Raw genomic sequence first — 15,807 nt, forward strand, 5'->3', positions numbered from 1 at the left:
AACCATAGAAAGGGTGCAGAGGATACTTACAAGGATGTTGCCTGGATTGGGAAGCATACCTTATGAGAATAAGTTGAGTGAACTTGGCCTTTTCTCCTTGGAGCGACGGAGGATGAGAGGTGACCTGATAGAGGTGTATAAGAAGATGAGAGGCATTGATCGTGTGGATAGTCAGAGGCTTTTTCCCAGGGCTGAAATGGCTGCCACAAGAGGACACCGGTTTAAGGTGCTGGGGAGTAGGTACAGAGGAGATGTCAGGGGTAAGTTTTTTTTTATGCAGAGGGTGGTGTGTTTGTGGAATGGGCTGCCGGCAACAGTGGTGGAGGCAGATACGATAGGGTCTTTTAAGAGAACATTTTTGGATAGGTACATGGAGCTTAGAAAAATAGAGGGCTGTGGGTAAGCCTTGTAATTTCTAAGGTAGGGACATGTTCGGCACAACTTTGTGGGCCGAGGGGCCTGGTATTGTGCTGTAGGTTTTCTATGTTTCTATTAATATACTGTATATTACTAACAATGAAGGTCTTAGCTCTGATTCCTGTGGTACATCAGTAGAAAAATACCTAACCACCAGTAGCTTTTGCTTCCTATTACTCACCCAATTTTGGATCCAGCTTACCAGCACATCTTGGCCCATGTATGTTAACCTTCTGGACCAGCCTTCCACGCAGGATTTTGTCAAAAGCTCTATTAAAGTCCACGTTAGGCACTTTAGTAGGATATTTGACAAGATATTCAGTCAGATTTGTGAGACAGTATCTCTTCTGCAGAAAACCATGCTGGTTCTTCGTAATCAGCGTGCCTTTATAATGAACAAGAATCCTGTCCCTCAGGATCTTCTCCTATAGCTTCCATATCACTGATATAAGCCTCCCTAGTTTCTAGGCTTATCTGTACTGCACCTTTTGAACAAGGGGACAACATCAGCCATCCTCCAGTCTTCTGGGACTTCATCCATGTCTAATAATGGTACAAAATTCTCTGTCAGAGACCCAGCAATCTCCTTGGATTTATCTCAGTCCCTGGGGATTTATCCACCCTAAGTTAATTAATTTTATTTGACAAATTTGTTAGTGACAGTAGTACAATAATGACATTTAAAGTTATCGAGAGTTATTGCTTACATGCATATAAATGGGAGTAGCTTAGGTCAGCACTTTGGGTGGCAAAGATTAGTTGGGTTGAAGTGTCTGTTTTTATGCTGGATTGCACTCTGACCCTAAGACTCAGGGTTAGTTTGAAAGGGATTATGGACTCTGTTTGATATACTGTCCAACAGTGCAGCAAGTAAGCAGTATCCATCTCATTCATTTCTGGCCTCTATCCTACAATTCACGGTGACAAATTGGCCCTAGCAAACTCATTGAGAGTAAATAATAGCAAGAAATACAGACCATAAATCTGTTCAATGTTTGACTTCTCCTGAATCTAGGAGGACGGTAACAGACACAGTCCATAGCTTAGATATACACCAGGAGGAAGGAGGTGTACATTGCCATGTAATTGTCTAGGGCAGACTTATTTATTTATTGAGACACCGTGCAGAACTTGCCCATCCGGCTCTTCGAGCCATGCTGCTGTGAATCACCGGAGCCCAGTCACAGGATAATTTACAATGATCAGATAACCTGCTAACCAGTACATCTTTGGACTGTGGGAGGAAACCAGAGCACCTGGAGAAAATCCACACATTCCATGGGAGGATATACAGACTCCTTACAGATGACATTGGAATTGGACTCCGAACTCTGATGCCCCGAGCTGCAACAGCACCGTGCTGACCACTACGCCACCAAGGCACCAACAATCATCAACAAAAAAGTAACGGGGGTAATTTCATCCTGTGCAATATAGAGATGCAGGAGACTGAGCTCAGCTTACAAAATTCTGCACCACTGAACTCAACCATAGTGTATATTTAGCACAAGGATCAAGGACAAATTTCAATCTTATCTCTTCTGTTGCTCAGAAAGTGTCTGTGGCAAAAAGCAACAGGCTCATTGAAAGTCCTCAGCTGCCATCTTTATTCTCAAAATGGTTTCAAAGTCTGAGTCCAGCAGACTGTAAATGAGATGACCTTGTGATATTGTGTAAGATCTTTAAATTTCAAGGATGCTTTGCAAAGTAATCCTAAAAATCATTGGATCAGAAATGTCTAATTGGTTACGACATACGAAGGCTGATTTATTTACTTTTTTACTAAAAGCTTTACCAGACTCCAGGTTTTTTTTTTCATTCCTCACATGAATATAATGCTTCATTAAACTGTGTTGGAAATATTCTCCTTCACTCACTCAGTCTTTCATCATGAAAGTATTCTGGTTTCAAGGCTTTGTCATTTTAAATGCGATCGCCTTGCTGACAAGGGACTTAATGTAGGTTACACATACTATATTGATCTTTTTCTGCATAGCATGGAACATGTCAATACTTCAAAACTTGCTGAGGAAATCCTACTCATGGTCATATAAAAGGCACAACAAACTTGTTAGAAGTATGGCTTATTTATTAACAATAGCCCATTTTCAATGTTTTAATCATCATTTATAGGACATTTGTTTGGTATACTTTCATTTTCAGATATTGAGTACCAGTCAGATTCAAAACTACAATCTGACATTGCCTCTGGCAGTTTAATAAATCTTGCCTATGTCTGACAACATATCTTGTGGCTCAGAATATGACTGAAGTGCAATTGATGTGTTATAGATACTTTCATTTGCAGAATTATCTTTTTTGTGCGTTACTCGGGAGGGAACATAGAAAATTAAATTTCACTTAATGATAATCTCAGTGTGAGCACAATTCATGTTTTATCTACATTGTAATTTTATTTTTGCTATAATCATCAAAGGAATTTTAGGCATGTGTACAACATGGAAGCAATATATAAAACAAATGGGTGAATTGTATCCAAGTCTAATATTCAATTACTTTGATTAGACAGTCAGGAATCCAGCAAATGTAACCCACGTCCGAAGTAACAGTCACATCTAGTACATCATATAAATCCCAATGGAACAACATTAAAAAATGCATGTGAAAAGAAAAATGTGAATAATTTCCGTCTCATAAAACATCATCTTATCCCAAGGGTAAGTCATTCCAGTTAGCCTGACAGAGTGAGGAAAACTTTTGAATATCATTATTCTAATGCAACTTGAGCCTTAAAAAACACAAGATCAGGAACCCTAACGATAAGAAGTTTTTGTCCTTAAAGAACTCCAGCTCATAATTGAAGGGTTTCTCCCATGTGAGCCCAATGGCCCATTTCGAGGATTAGAGAAGCTGCTCCCTTTTCTAAGGCCCGAAAATTAATTTGAAAAAATTTGCAGCCAATGCAAAGTCTTCAACAGGGGAAGTCTTCAGAGAGTCATAGAACACTACAGCACCGGAACAGGCTATTTGGCCCAACTAGTCCATGAGGAACTATTGATCTGCCTAGACCTATTGATCTGCATCTGGACCAAAGCCCTCCATACCCCTCCCACCTAGGTACCTATCTAAATTTCTCTTAGGTGTTGAAATCGAACCCGCATCCACCACTTCTCACTTACGCACTCTCACTGTCTTCTTAGTGAAGAAATTCCCCCTTATGTTTCCCTTAAACATTTCACCTTTCACCCTTCACCCATGACCTCTAATTCTAGTCTCACCCATCATGGGTGGGAAAAGCCTGCTTGGATTTACCTATTTATACCCCTTATAATTTTGTATGCCTCTATCAAATCTCCCCTCAATCACTTTTATGTTCTAGGGTATAAAATCCCAACTGATTCAACTTTTCCCTATAACTCAGGTCCTCAAGTCCTGACAACCTCCTTGTAAATTTTCTTTGCACTCTTTCAATCTTATTGACAGCTTTCCTATAGGTAGGTGACCAAAATGCACACAATACTCCAAATTAGGGCTCACCAATCTCTTTTACAACTTCAACATAACATCCCAACTCCTATACTCGGTACTTTGGTTTATGAAGGCCAATGTGCCAAAAGCTGCCTTTGTGACTCTATCAATACCACTTCCAAGGAACTATAGATCTGTATTCCTAGATTCCTTTGTTCTACCATACTCCTTAGTGTCCTACCACTCAGCGTGTAAGACCTATCCTGGTTGGTCCTCCCAAAGTGCAACACTGCACACTTGTCTGGACTAAATTTCATCTGTCATTTTTCAGCCCATTTTCCCAGCTGGTCCAGATCCTGTTGCAAGTTCTGATAGATTCCCTCACTATTCACTATACGCCCAATCTTAGTGTCATCTGCGAATTTGCTGATCCAGTTAATCACATTATCATTTGGATCATTGATGTAGATGACAAACAATGGACCCAGCACTGATCCCTGGGGCACACCAGTAGTTGTAGGCCTCCAGTTCGATAAACAACCATCTACTACCACACTTTGTCTTCTCCTGTGAAGCCGATGTCTAATCCAATTTACTACCTCATTTTGAACACCATGCGACTGAACTTTCTTGACCAACCTCCCCATACGGGACTTTGTTAAAGACCTTGCTAAAATTCATGTGGACAACATCCGCTGCCTTGCCTTCATCAACATTCCTGATAATATCCTCGAAAAACTTTATAAGATTGGCTAGACATGACTTATTATACATAAAGTCATTTTGACTCTCAGTCTTTATCTATCCTAATACTTGTATATCCAGTCTCTTAGGATACCTTCCAATAACTTGCTCACTACTGATGTCAGGCTCATCAGCCTATAATTTTCTGGTTTACATTATGAGCCTTTCTTAAGCAATGGAATAACATTAGCTCTCTTCCAATCCTCTAGCATCTCACCTGTGGCAAAGGACGTTTTAACTATCTCTGATAGGCTCCCCTATAATTTCTGCACTTGCCTCCCACTGGGTCCAAGAGAACACCTTGTCTGGCCCTGGGAATTAATCCACCATAAATTGTCTCAAGCCAACATACACCCCCCTCCTCTGTAAACCATATCGGTTCCATGACCTCACTGTTGTTTTGCCACAATTCTGTTATGTCCATCTCCCAAGTAAATACAAATGCACATAAATCCCCTTTTAAGGTCTCCCCCATCTCTTTTGGCTCCATGCATAGACTACCACTCTGATCTTCTAGGGGACCAATTTTGTCCTTTGCTATATTTGTCGAAACCCTTCGGATTCTTCTTCACCTTGTCTACGAGAGCAATCTCATGTCTTCTTTTAGCCCTCCTGATTTCCGTAAGTGTTCTCTTGCATTTCTTATACTCCTAAATTACCTCATTTCTTCCTGCTTGCCTATCTCTGCTATGCATCTCTTGAAAGCCAAGGTTCCTGTTATCCTTGTCTTTTATTCTGACAGATACCTACAAACTCTGTACACTCAAAATTTTACTTTTGAAGGCCTCCCACTTTCTAAGTACACCCGTGCAGAAAACAACTTGTCCCCATCAACACTTGCCAGATCCTTTCTGGAACCATCAAAATTTACCTTTCTCCAATTTAGAATCCTAACTGCGGACCAGACTTATCTTGGATAATTATCTTGGAGCTAACGGCATCATGATTACTGGATGCAGAGTGCTCCCCTACACAAATTTCTGTCTCATTCTCTAATACAAGATCTAAGGTCACATTCTCTTTAGTTGGGACCTCTATGTTCTGATTAAGGAAAGTTTCCTGAATACAATTGACATTCAACCCTTTTACAGTATGGGTGTCCCAGTCAATATGTGGAAAGTTAAAATCATCTACTATTATAGCCTTATGTTTCTTGCAACAGACGGCGACCTCTCTACAGATTTGCTCCTCTAATTCCCATGAACTGTTGAGTGGTCATCCCTTCCTTTTTTCTGAGTTCCACCTATGTAGCATCAGTAGACAAGCTCTCTAGTCTGTCCTGTCTGAGCACTGCCGTGACATTTTGCCTGGCTAGAAATGCCACTCCTCTCCCTTTAATTTCTCCTGCTGTATCATGTCTAAAACAGAACCCTGGAATGTTGAGCTGCCAATCCTGCCCCTCCTGCAACCAGGTTTCACTAATGGCTGCAATTTCACAATTCCATGTGCTGATCCATGTCCTAAGCTCACCAGCCTTTCCTACTATACTCCTTGCATTGAAATATACATAGAACAACAGTCCCACCATGCTCAATCTTTCGAAACCTCTTTGCATGTAAGCTTAACAAAATTTTTCCCCGCAACCACCGCACTCCATGACCCACTCCATAGTGCTCTGGTTCGCACCCCTGCAACTGTAGTTTAAACTCCTCCATGAAGCACCAGCAAACCTTCCTGCAAGGAGAGCCCTCCAGTTGAAGTGTACAGGTCCCATCTTCCCTAGAAGAGACCAATGATCCAAAAATCTGAAGCCCTCCCTCCTTCGGCCCCTTAGCCACATGTTAAACTGTATGATCTTCTCATTTCTGGCCGCACCAGCACATGGAATAGGTAGCAATCCTGAGATCGCAACCCTGGAGGTTTTGCCTTTAAACTCAGCACCTAACTCCCTAAACTCGCTTTGCCGGGCCTCGTAACCCTTTCTACCCTTGTCGTTGGTACCAATGAAAACCTCGACTTCTGGCTGCTCACCCTCCCACTTTAGAATGCTGTGCACTCAATTCAAGGTGTTGGTGACCCTGGCACCTGGGAGGCAACATACCATCCAGGAATCTCATTCTTGTCCACAGAACCTCCTGTCTGTTCCCCTAACCAACGGATCCCCTATCACTGCAACCCATGCCTTCTCTCTCCTTTCCTTCTGTGTCACAGAGCCAGACTCAGTGCCAGAGACCTGATCACTGTGGCATTTGACTGCTAGGCCATTCCCCGTCTCAACAGTATGCAAAATGGTATACCTGTTGTTAAGGGAAACAGCCACCGGGGTACTCTGCATTGGCTGCCTGTCCCCTTTCCCTCTCCTGACAGTCACTCAGTTACCTAGTATTGTACCTTGGGTGTAACTAGCTCCCTGTCTGTCCTATCGATCAACCCCTCAGCCTCCCAAATGATCCAGAGTTCATCCAGTTCTTCCAGCTCCAATTCCTTAACACGGTCTGAAAGAAGCTGCAGCTGGATGCCCTTCTCGCAGGTGTAGTTGTCAGGGACCGTGCCTTCCAACATCGCACAAAATGAGCATTCCACTATACTGCCTGGCATCACCGCTGATCTATCTGGGCAATAAGAAAGAGAGAAAAATTAAATGGAAATAATCTACCTACAGCTTCCACCTCTCCTTGCCAAAGCCTCTGAGCCAAAACCTGAACTCCCTCACTCTAGCACATGAAGTGAGAAAGGATGGAAGGATGGCAAACTGAACATCTAGGCATGAAATAGAGTCCAAGGGTAGATGAGGGAAATATATCGTTATTCTTCCTTGTACTCCTATTTAGTGGTCAATAGAATAGAAGTTCTCCCTCCATAAAATGTCTGAAACTCCAGAATAGCTTCCTTACTGTCTGCAGCATTTGGGAACAGCTGCAAGAAAAAAAAATGCCACACTTTAAGGAGTTAGACAAAATTACATATATTGAATAAGTAACTTGAGAATTCATGTTGGAATTGTTGTATCATAATATCTTCCCTATCAATAGTCACACACATATGAACTTATTACTGTCTCATAATCAGCAGATAAGCGACATTCATGTCTTGCGTTGGCTTCATGCATTATTGCAGTGGAAATGTTTTCATTTACTGACATATAGGATTAGTTGGGAAAAGACCAGCTGTTGAAATTCACTGGTATTTTGAGAAAGGGTCCAATGCAATGACAAAGGGCGGCTGTTTACTACAAAAGAAAGTGGAAGTGCTGATGACATTGACACTTACATCCAGCTGTGGCTTGCTTGTTAGCTGATATCACATTGCTGGCCAGAAATAAGTCACATGTGTAAGGTGACCATAGCAACCACTGAAAGGACAATGTCTATGTTGCCCTTTGGATGTAGATGGCAAATTTCTTCCCTGGTAATTCACAGTATGCTGAGGAGTTTTGCTTGAACATAGACTGGACATCTGTAGACATGATCTGATATCTAATGATCTCCCTTGTGTGCATTCTTTCAGCATGTAGCATTGCAACCATGAAATCCTATATGTGAGGCAACTTAAGAACAAAGGATGAATAATTCTGTGACCTGTTCTGTTTGGAATTGTTGCAGGTTGTGCGCCTTCATTTCCCCATCCTCGCTCACCACCTAATAGCCGCCACCATGGGCACTGTGCTAAGTCTTTGCTGGACCTCCACCTGAACAGAGTGGAGATGACTGAATCTCTCCTCCCTGTCGACCTGAACGATAATGGAATAGCAGCAACAAGCAACCTGCTGGAGGAATTCAGCAGTTTGAGCAGCACTTGTGGGAGGAAAGGAATCTCTGATGTTTCGAGCCAAAACACTGCATTAGGACAAAGTGGTGAGGTGAGATGGCCAGTATAGAGAAGTGAAGAGAAGTGGTGTGTCAGATGGTTGGTGGACTGAGGAGGGGGTGTAAGATGACAGACGTGCAAGGGGAAGTAGGGTAGAGTTGGGAGACAATCGCAACAAATACTAGACGGAGGAAAACTAAGAGAAAAATATGAGTGGCAGATGGAACAAAATGCGGGGGGCGGGGGGAGCAGAGTGTGAAGGTTGAAGCCTATACTTCATGAAGAACTTGAAGAGATTTGGTCAGCAAAGACTCTTGCAGATTTCTACAGATGCATGGTGGACAGCATCACTGCCTTGTACAGATGCTCTAAAACCCGGGATCGAAAGAGGCTGTGGAGGGTTGTGGGCTCAGACAGCTTCACTATCGGCACGACACCTCCCCACAATCGAGGACATCATCAAAAGGCAGTGCCTTAAGAAGGTGGCAAAGGAACTTGAAGATCCACACTCACTGTTTTAGGAACAGCTCTTTACCCCTCCGCCATCAGATTTTGGAATGTTTCATGAACCCATGAGCACTACCTCACTATTCCTCTTGTTCACTATCTATCTATCTCTCTATCATAACTTCTAGTGGTTTTTATGTCTGGCACTGTATTGATGCACAAAAGAACAAACCTCATGACATATGTCATTGACAATAAACCTGATTCTGATTCTGACAGCTGCTGGAGAGAGATAATGGTTACATTTTTGTTAAACTCCCCAAAGGTAAGACAGATAGATATTTTTAGGCAATTACTCTCATCTGAGATAAATCTTCTTCGTCATTTGAAGGCACTGACGGATGCAATGAAAGGCAAATGTCATTCCAAGCAGAAACGAATCTGGAAAAATAGCAGCATGCTCTAATGCAGTGGCCTTTCTGCATTCAACCAAAGGTGTTATTGTCTTCTGTAAATGTCTTTTTACAATTGCAATACACTGCTGGATATTAAAACCTTTTACTACTGCAGGTTTACCCCATCAGTAAGTTGCTTGACAGCAGAGGATCTGCATTTGATGCAGACTGTGTTACTGCTTGCTACTGAAAGGTCTTAGAGACGATGTATAAAGGCGGTGTGAGGTCTAACTGCGAGTGATTGTCTTCAACATTTTTCTGGTGATCGCAAGACCCTGTTGGGCATAGGTAACGCAGAATACGGCAAGTTGGGTTCACTGGTTTATTGGAAAGACCGATGGCAGAGGAGCTGCATGGCCTTGGTTGTACCTCAGACTAGGCCTCATGCCATGGGCTCGCCTGTTGCATCTGCCCAGAAGGGGTGATGCTGGAAGTGGTGTGAGATGGCATCCAAGCTGTGTTGGGACTGGTCCCTCAAAATGACACTGCTCCGTAGTGTTTGCTCAGTGGAATACAAGAATTCGTCTGTGGGCTGCTGCTGGCTTATACTTGCTGACAATGTCTATGCACCATTTATCTACAGGACATGACACTCAGGGATTTGGGCTATATTATATTTTTTGTGTGATTGTATATTTACTGCTCTCTGTATGTGCTACATGTGCCTTGTGCAGAGAGTGATCTGGTTTTAATTCTTCCATTCTGGTGAAAGCCAGGCAGAGGCTGCTAAAATAAACCCATCAATTACCCACCATGACCTTGCTGCCTTCCTGGCAGTATGTTGAACCAATCTATTTGCTTCAGCAGGCAGCCACAGTTAAGAAGTGGAATTCTGCCTTAAATACACAGATCATTTTGTTTTTGGTGTGATGGTTAAATTCCCAGTCAAGAGATCTGGACAAACAACCCAGAGACTCGGGTTCAAATCCTAGCATGGAAACAGCAAAACTTAAAATCACTTATTAAACCAGACTTTTAATAAGAATGAGTCATTTATAATCAGGGTCACAAAACTACTAAACTCTAGTCAAAGCTTCACAAACATGAGAAAATCTGCAGATACTGGAAATCCAAGCAAAACACACAAAATGCTGGAGGAACTTAGCAGGCCAGGCAACACCTATGGAAAAGAGTAAACAGTTGACATTTCATGCTGAGTCCTGATGAAGGGTCTCGGCCCGAAATGTCAACTGTTTACTCATTTCCATAGGTGCTGCCTGGCCTGCTGAGTTCCTCCTGCATTTTGTGTGCACTGATCTGGTCAAAACTTGTTCAGAGAGATGCATTTCAGGAGAAGAAATCTGACATCTTTACTTCTCAGTGAAAGCTTAGTAATGAAAAGAAAATCAATGTTATAGATGTCATCTAGGACTAAACTGCAACACTAACCAGAAGTCTGAACATTGGGGAGTGGTGCCTACAAGTGATAGCTTCCCCATCAGGCAAAACCAGATCCAGGAGTGGTAAGCTAAAAGAAAATATAGATCAGATTTCTTACATGTTACAACAGAAAAAGTGAAGGATTTCCTTTGCACTCAAATATCTTTTCCTCCAGTCAGTGGCTTGAGGAATCTCAATTGCCTAGTTACTATTTCTGGGCTTTCTCCAGCTCTTTGAACCCTGTTGGAGAGTCGCCCCATTTCTTTTCCTTGTCAATTAAGGATTCCCACCCAATTGATGTACAATCCTCATTCTTATTGTGAACTTCCTTTTTCCGTCTCTCTTTATTACAAACCGAGAGATAAAGTTCCTTCTAACTGCTAGGGAGATCATTCCCAAGAACAGTTTTTAGTTTTTGCTGCAAGTTCTTACTGTCATTGACAATAACAAAATCAACTATTTATGTGCAATTTCTCTTTAATGTGGTAAAACATTCTAGAGCCTTCATTAGGTTGGATCTGTGCAATGTGATTAATGTGGAAAAAGACCTGTCTAGTGGTCTTCAAAAGTGCAAGAGAAATTTGCCCCTTTAGTTCAAGAATGGATATACTATGAAAGATAATCAAAAGACCCAGGACATCTTTTGGGAGCAGTGTCTCAGAAAGGCAGCATCCATTATTAAGGACCTCCAGCACCCAGGGCATGCCCTTTTCTCACTGTTACCATCAGGTAGGAGATACAGAAGCCTGAAGCCACACACTCAGCGATTCAGGAACAGCTTCTTCCCCTCTGCCATCCGATTCCTAAATGGACATTGAAACTTTGGACACTACCTCACTTCTTTTTTTTAACATACATTTCTGTTTTTGCATGGTTTTTTTGAATCTATTCAAAATATGTAATTGATTTACTTGTTTATTTATTATTATGTTTTATTTTATTCTTCTTATTATTTTTTTTCTCTCTGCTAGGTTATGTGTATTGCATTGAACTGCTGCTGCCCAACGCCGGCCCCCTAGGCCTGAGTCGACGTCGTAGTAGTAGTAGTAGCTGCTGCTAAGTTAACAAATTTCACGTCATATGCCGGTGATAATAAACCTGATTCTGATTCTTATTCTGATTCTGAAGACTGGTCATAGAACATGGAACATTGGACAATAGAGTGCTGACCATAGTGTCAATATAAACTAATCTCTTCTACCTACACACAGAATGTATCTTTCTTACCTGTTCGTGTGTCTACCTAATTGCCTCTTACACATCACTATAGTATCTATTTCTGGCAGTGGGTTCCAGGCTCTCTGTGCAAAACCCTTTGCCTCACACATCTCCATCAAACTTTACTCCTCTCACTTAAATCTATGCCCTCTAGCATTTGTCCTTTCCCTTCTGGGGAAAAAAAAGGATTCTGACTATCAACTCTCAACAATTTATATACCCAAGGAAGGTGTATGAAATAAATAGGGAAAGGGAGAAAAGGAAAGGGTTTTTTGGAGAGTATGTGGTCTCTTGGCAAATGAAAGCAGTATAGTTAGTGAGGGATAAGTGAGACTTGAGTCAGAATTAGAGGAACAGAGACTACAGAGAGGTGATGTTGTATTGGTTCTGCTCAGTCCCAGGCACACCGAGATTAGCCTGGAATCCAGCACTCCTCACGTCCATGGCTCCCTGAAAGTGGCAGCATAGGTGGATAGGATAGTGTAAAAGGAATATGGCATGCCGGTCTTCAAAGGCCAGAGCATGGAATGTAAGAGTTGGGATGTCATGTTTCAACTTTACAAAACACAGGTTGCCATATTATTGGAAGAATGTAATTGTGCTGGAGAGAATGCAGAGAAAATCCACCAGAAATTGGAGGGCCTTAGTTATGGCGTTGTTTTCTCTGATGTAAAAGAGGCTGAGGGGTGATCTGATAGAAGTGGATAAGATTATGAGAGGCACAGATGGAGTACATAATCAAAAACACAAGAAATTCTGCAGATTCTGGAATTCCAGAGCAACACACACAAAATGCTGGAGGAACTCAGCAGGTCAGGCAGCACCTGTAGATACTCAAAATCCTTGTTTTTCCTGAACTAAGAAGGCACAGGTTCAATGAGTTTTACAGGGGTTCATAGGGGTAAGTCTCTTATGCAGAGCGTTTTTGGTATCTGGAATGTGCCAAAGAATATTGTGAAATCAGGTTCAAATACTGTGTTTAAGAGGTATTTCATCAGACATTTACATAGGCAGAGCATCGAAGGACATTGTCTTAATGCAGCCAAATGTGATTTGTGTAGATGGACAAAAGGGTTAACATGGACCTAGTGGTCAAGTGGCCTGTTACTCTGCTGCTTATCTCTTAGATTCTTTGACTGTGTGACCTGCAGGAATTTAATCTCTTACTAGCTCTTCTTTCAGTAAGTCCTGACGAAGGGTCTCGGCCCGAAACATCGACTGTACCTCTTCCTATATTTGCTGCCTGGCCTGCTGCGTTCACCAGCAACTCTTATGTGTGTTGCTCAAAATTCTAGCATCTGCAGATTTCCTCGTGTTTGAGGAATTTAAGGTTTATGTTTTACATAACCAAGTGGTCATTATTTTGCCATTATTCCAAAGCAGGAAGCTGGTTCATTAAAGGAAAAGATGTTCCAATAGGACTGGGCCAACATACATGATGGTGAAACAGAGCAGCTGCTTACCAGAAGGACAGTAAAGGGCAATTTAAATATTTCTGATCCACAGATCAGGTGCACAACCAATAGTTTGAGAAAAGTGCCACATGGTAGAAGAGCCACTGCCCTTACAGAAGGTCATTGTAGTTGGAGGTGGAGCAGTGAAATTCTAGAATAGATTACCACTAAAAAGGAAGAGGTATTAGATTCTTAGCAGATTGAAGATTGGATAACCCCACAGGTTGCTACTTGAGGCCAGAGAGGAGTTTGCTGGGATGTTGTCAGATATTTTTTATAGAGAAGTGGCAGATGACGGGATGAAACAAATATGTTACTTTTACTTAAGAAGAGTATCAGGGATAAGCCAGGTAACTACAGAGCTGTGAGTCCGACTTCAATGGTAGGGAAATGATTCATGTCCCTAAATTCTGAAGGACAAGGAATTACCTTTTTGGAGACGGATTCTGTCTGTTCAATTTAAAAAATGAGGGCATTGGTGGAGGTTTCGAAAGCATTTGAGAAAATATTTTTTGACCCATTATATGGTTGGAATCTAGAGCTGGTGGAGGCAGAGACTCACAAAATTTATCTTGAAGAGCATTTGAATTGCCAAGTCATAGGGACGAAGTGCTAGCAAATGAGAAGAGATGGGTATTTGACATCAGCATGGTGGGCCAGAGGACCTGTTTCTGTAACGTTTCACCATCACTCTATGCCTTTGACTTACTTCTCCTCTTACGTCCATCCACATAAAAGCTTAATTAACAAAATTTGCTCATTGTTTCAAACTGACCATATTGATTTAGCTTGACAACTCCAGCTGATCTAGTAGGAATTCTTTCCCTCTATCATCACTAGCTATATTACATGTGGGCTTTAATGCAGTGATATATTTGCTAATTGAAAAGTGGGGGATAAAAACTTATTTTACCTTGGAATTGCAGTATTAAATTTATATCCCTTTTTCCCCAGCATGGAAGCTCACACACACTGATAGAATGGCCCTGATGTTCTACCCAGCTCAACAGAATCCCATATGTTGCTGTCCATAAAGAGAAATAAAAATAAATCAGTTTGTTCTAATAATATATTATTCATATGCAGTTGGTGTAATTCAGTATTAATAAGTGAATCTCTTTCTTAATAGGGTCTAACCAATTTGCGGCAGTATCTTTAGGTTTATATTTTTATCTTAGTCAGATGTGAGCAAAGCAATTTTTCTGAAGTTCCCTTCAGTTAAACATATGACTAAGCATTCCTTTGGGAAGGCAGGCATGTGCAATGCAATGAAAATCATAAAGGTGAGGATAAATAATGGTGTGAGAAAATGCTATTGTAACCTTACACCCATTTGTAGGTAGAAAAGGACAGAACAGAAAACTTGCTTTCACAGCACCTCCAAGCAGATGGTTTGAATCTCAATGACATAATTGCTCCCAATCCAACTGGTGAATAATAAATATTAAATCCTGGTGGAACGAGATGAATAAGAACCTCTTTTCTCTGCATTGATGATTCTTTGCCAAGATATTATTGGATGCAGATGTAAAGGTTCACACAGTGGGGGTTTTTACCTGTCTTGTTGAACCCTAGATTACCAACTGTCCAGATGGTTACTGGAACTGTTCCATCTTTGTGCAAGGGATCAGCTCAGCAAAAATTGGCTATTTTTTGTCTACAGTTAATTCTGTTTTGACTTCAACTAACATGATGGTAACTGCTCTTCCATAGTATGACACATTGGCAACCTAAGAGTAGTGTAAAGTTGTCCAAAGAGCTGATAGACAGATGGAGTCAGGGCAGGGGCGGGAGTGTAGAAGAAAATGACTTTAGAGATCAGACTTACATAAGAAATAGGAAATAGGAGCAGGAGTAGGTCATCCGGCCCATCAAGCCTGCTCCGCCATTCAATAAGATCATGGCTGATCTGGCCATGGACTGATCTCCACCCACCTGCCTTTTCCCTATAATCCTTAATTCCCCTACTATCCAAGTATCTATCCAATCTTGTCTTAAATATATTACTGAGGTAGTCTCCACTGCTTCAGTGGGTAGAGAATGCCACAGGTTCACCACTCCCTAGGAAAAGTAGTCCTCCTCACCTCTGTCCTAAATTTACTCCCCCCGAATCAAGAGGCTATGTCCCCTAGTCTTAGTCTCACCTACCAGTGGAAACAACTTTCCCGCCTCTATCTTATCCTTCCCTTTCATAATTTTATATGTTTCTACTTCTAAACAGATGGATATTCTTGACTACTGGCATGCAAGGAAATATATCTGTAGCACAAAGTATTTTTAATCATAGACAGGCAAGTGACTAAATCATGTTCCGTTTCTCGGCCATCTGCACTCAATGCTGCATCTTGATTATGAAAGACCATCTGCTGTCTTCAGGTCTCAGCTTAGGACGTTGGGTTACAAAGTCCAAATATAAAAATGCAAGTTAGCTCCTTAGTTCATTAACCCTTTTGATGACCCTCCTTCCAGAGGAAGGGAAGGGTGGAAATGGGAAGTGTTAGGTGGAGGCAACAAAG

General features: G+C 41.7%; 1 long non-coding RNA gene across 2 annotated transcripts in view; it reads left to right on the plus strand.

The window, feature by feature from the left end:
- The window catches only part of LOC134343607 (uncharacterized), a 146,556-nt gene that overhangs the window by 87,466 nt on the left and 43,283 nt on the right, over window positions 1-15,807 (plus strand). The window contains exon 3 of one of the 2 annotated variants that reach the window (XR_010017286.1): window positions 11,591-11,774. The exons of the other annotated variant lie outside the window; for it this stretch is intronic. This is a non-coding gene — a long non-coding RNA (uncharacterized LOC134343607). Of the gene's footprint in view, window positions 1-11,590; window positions 11,775-15,807 lie in introns of those variants that run through there. 2 annotated transcript variants of the gene reach the window in all.

The sequence above is a fragment of the Mobula hypostoma genome, chromosome 3 (assembly GCF_963921235.1).
Source record: "Mobula hypostoma chromosome 3, sMobHyp1.1, whole genome shotgun sequence".
NCBI lineage: Eukaryota > Metazoa > Chordata > Chondrichthyes > Myliobatiformes > Myliobatidae > Mobula > Mobula hypostoma.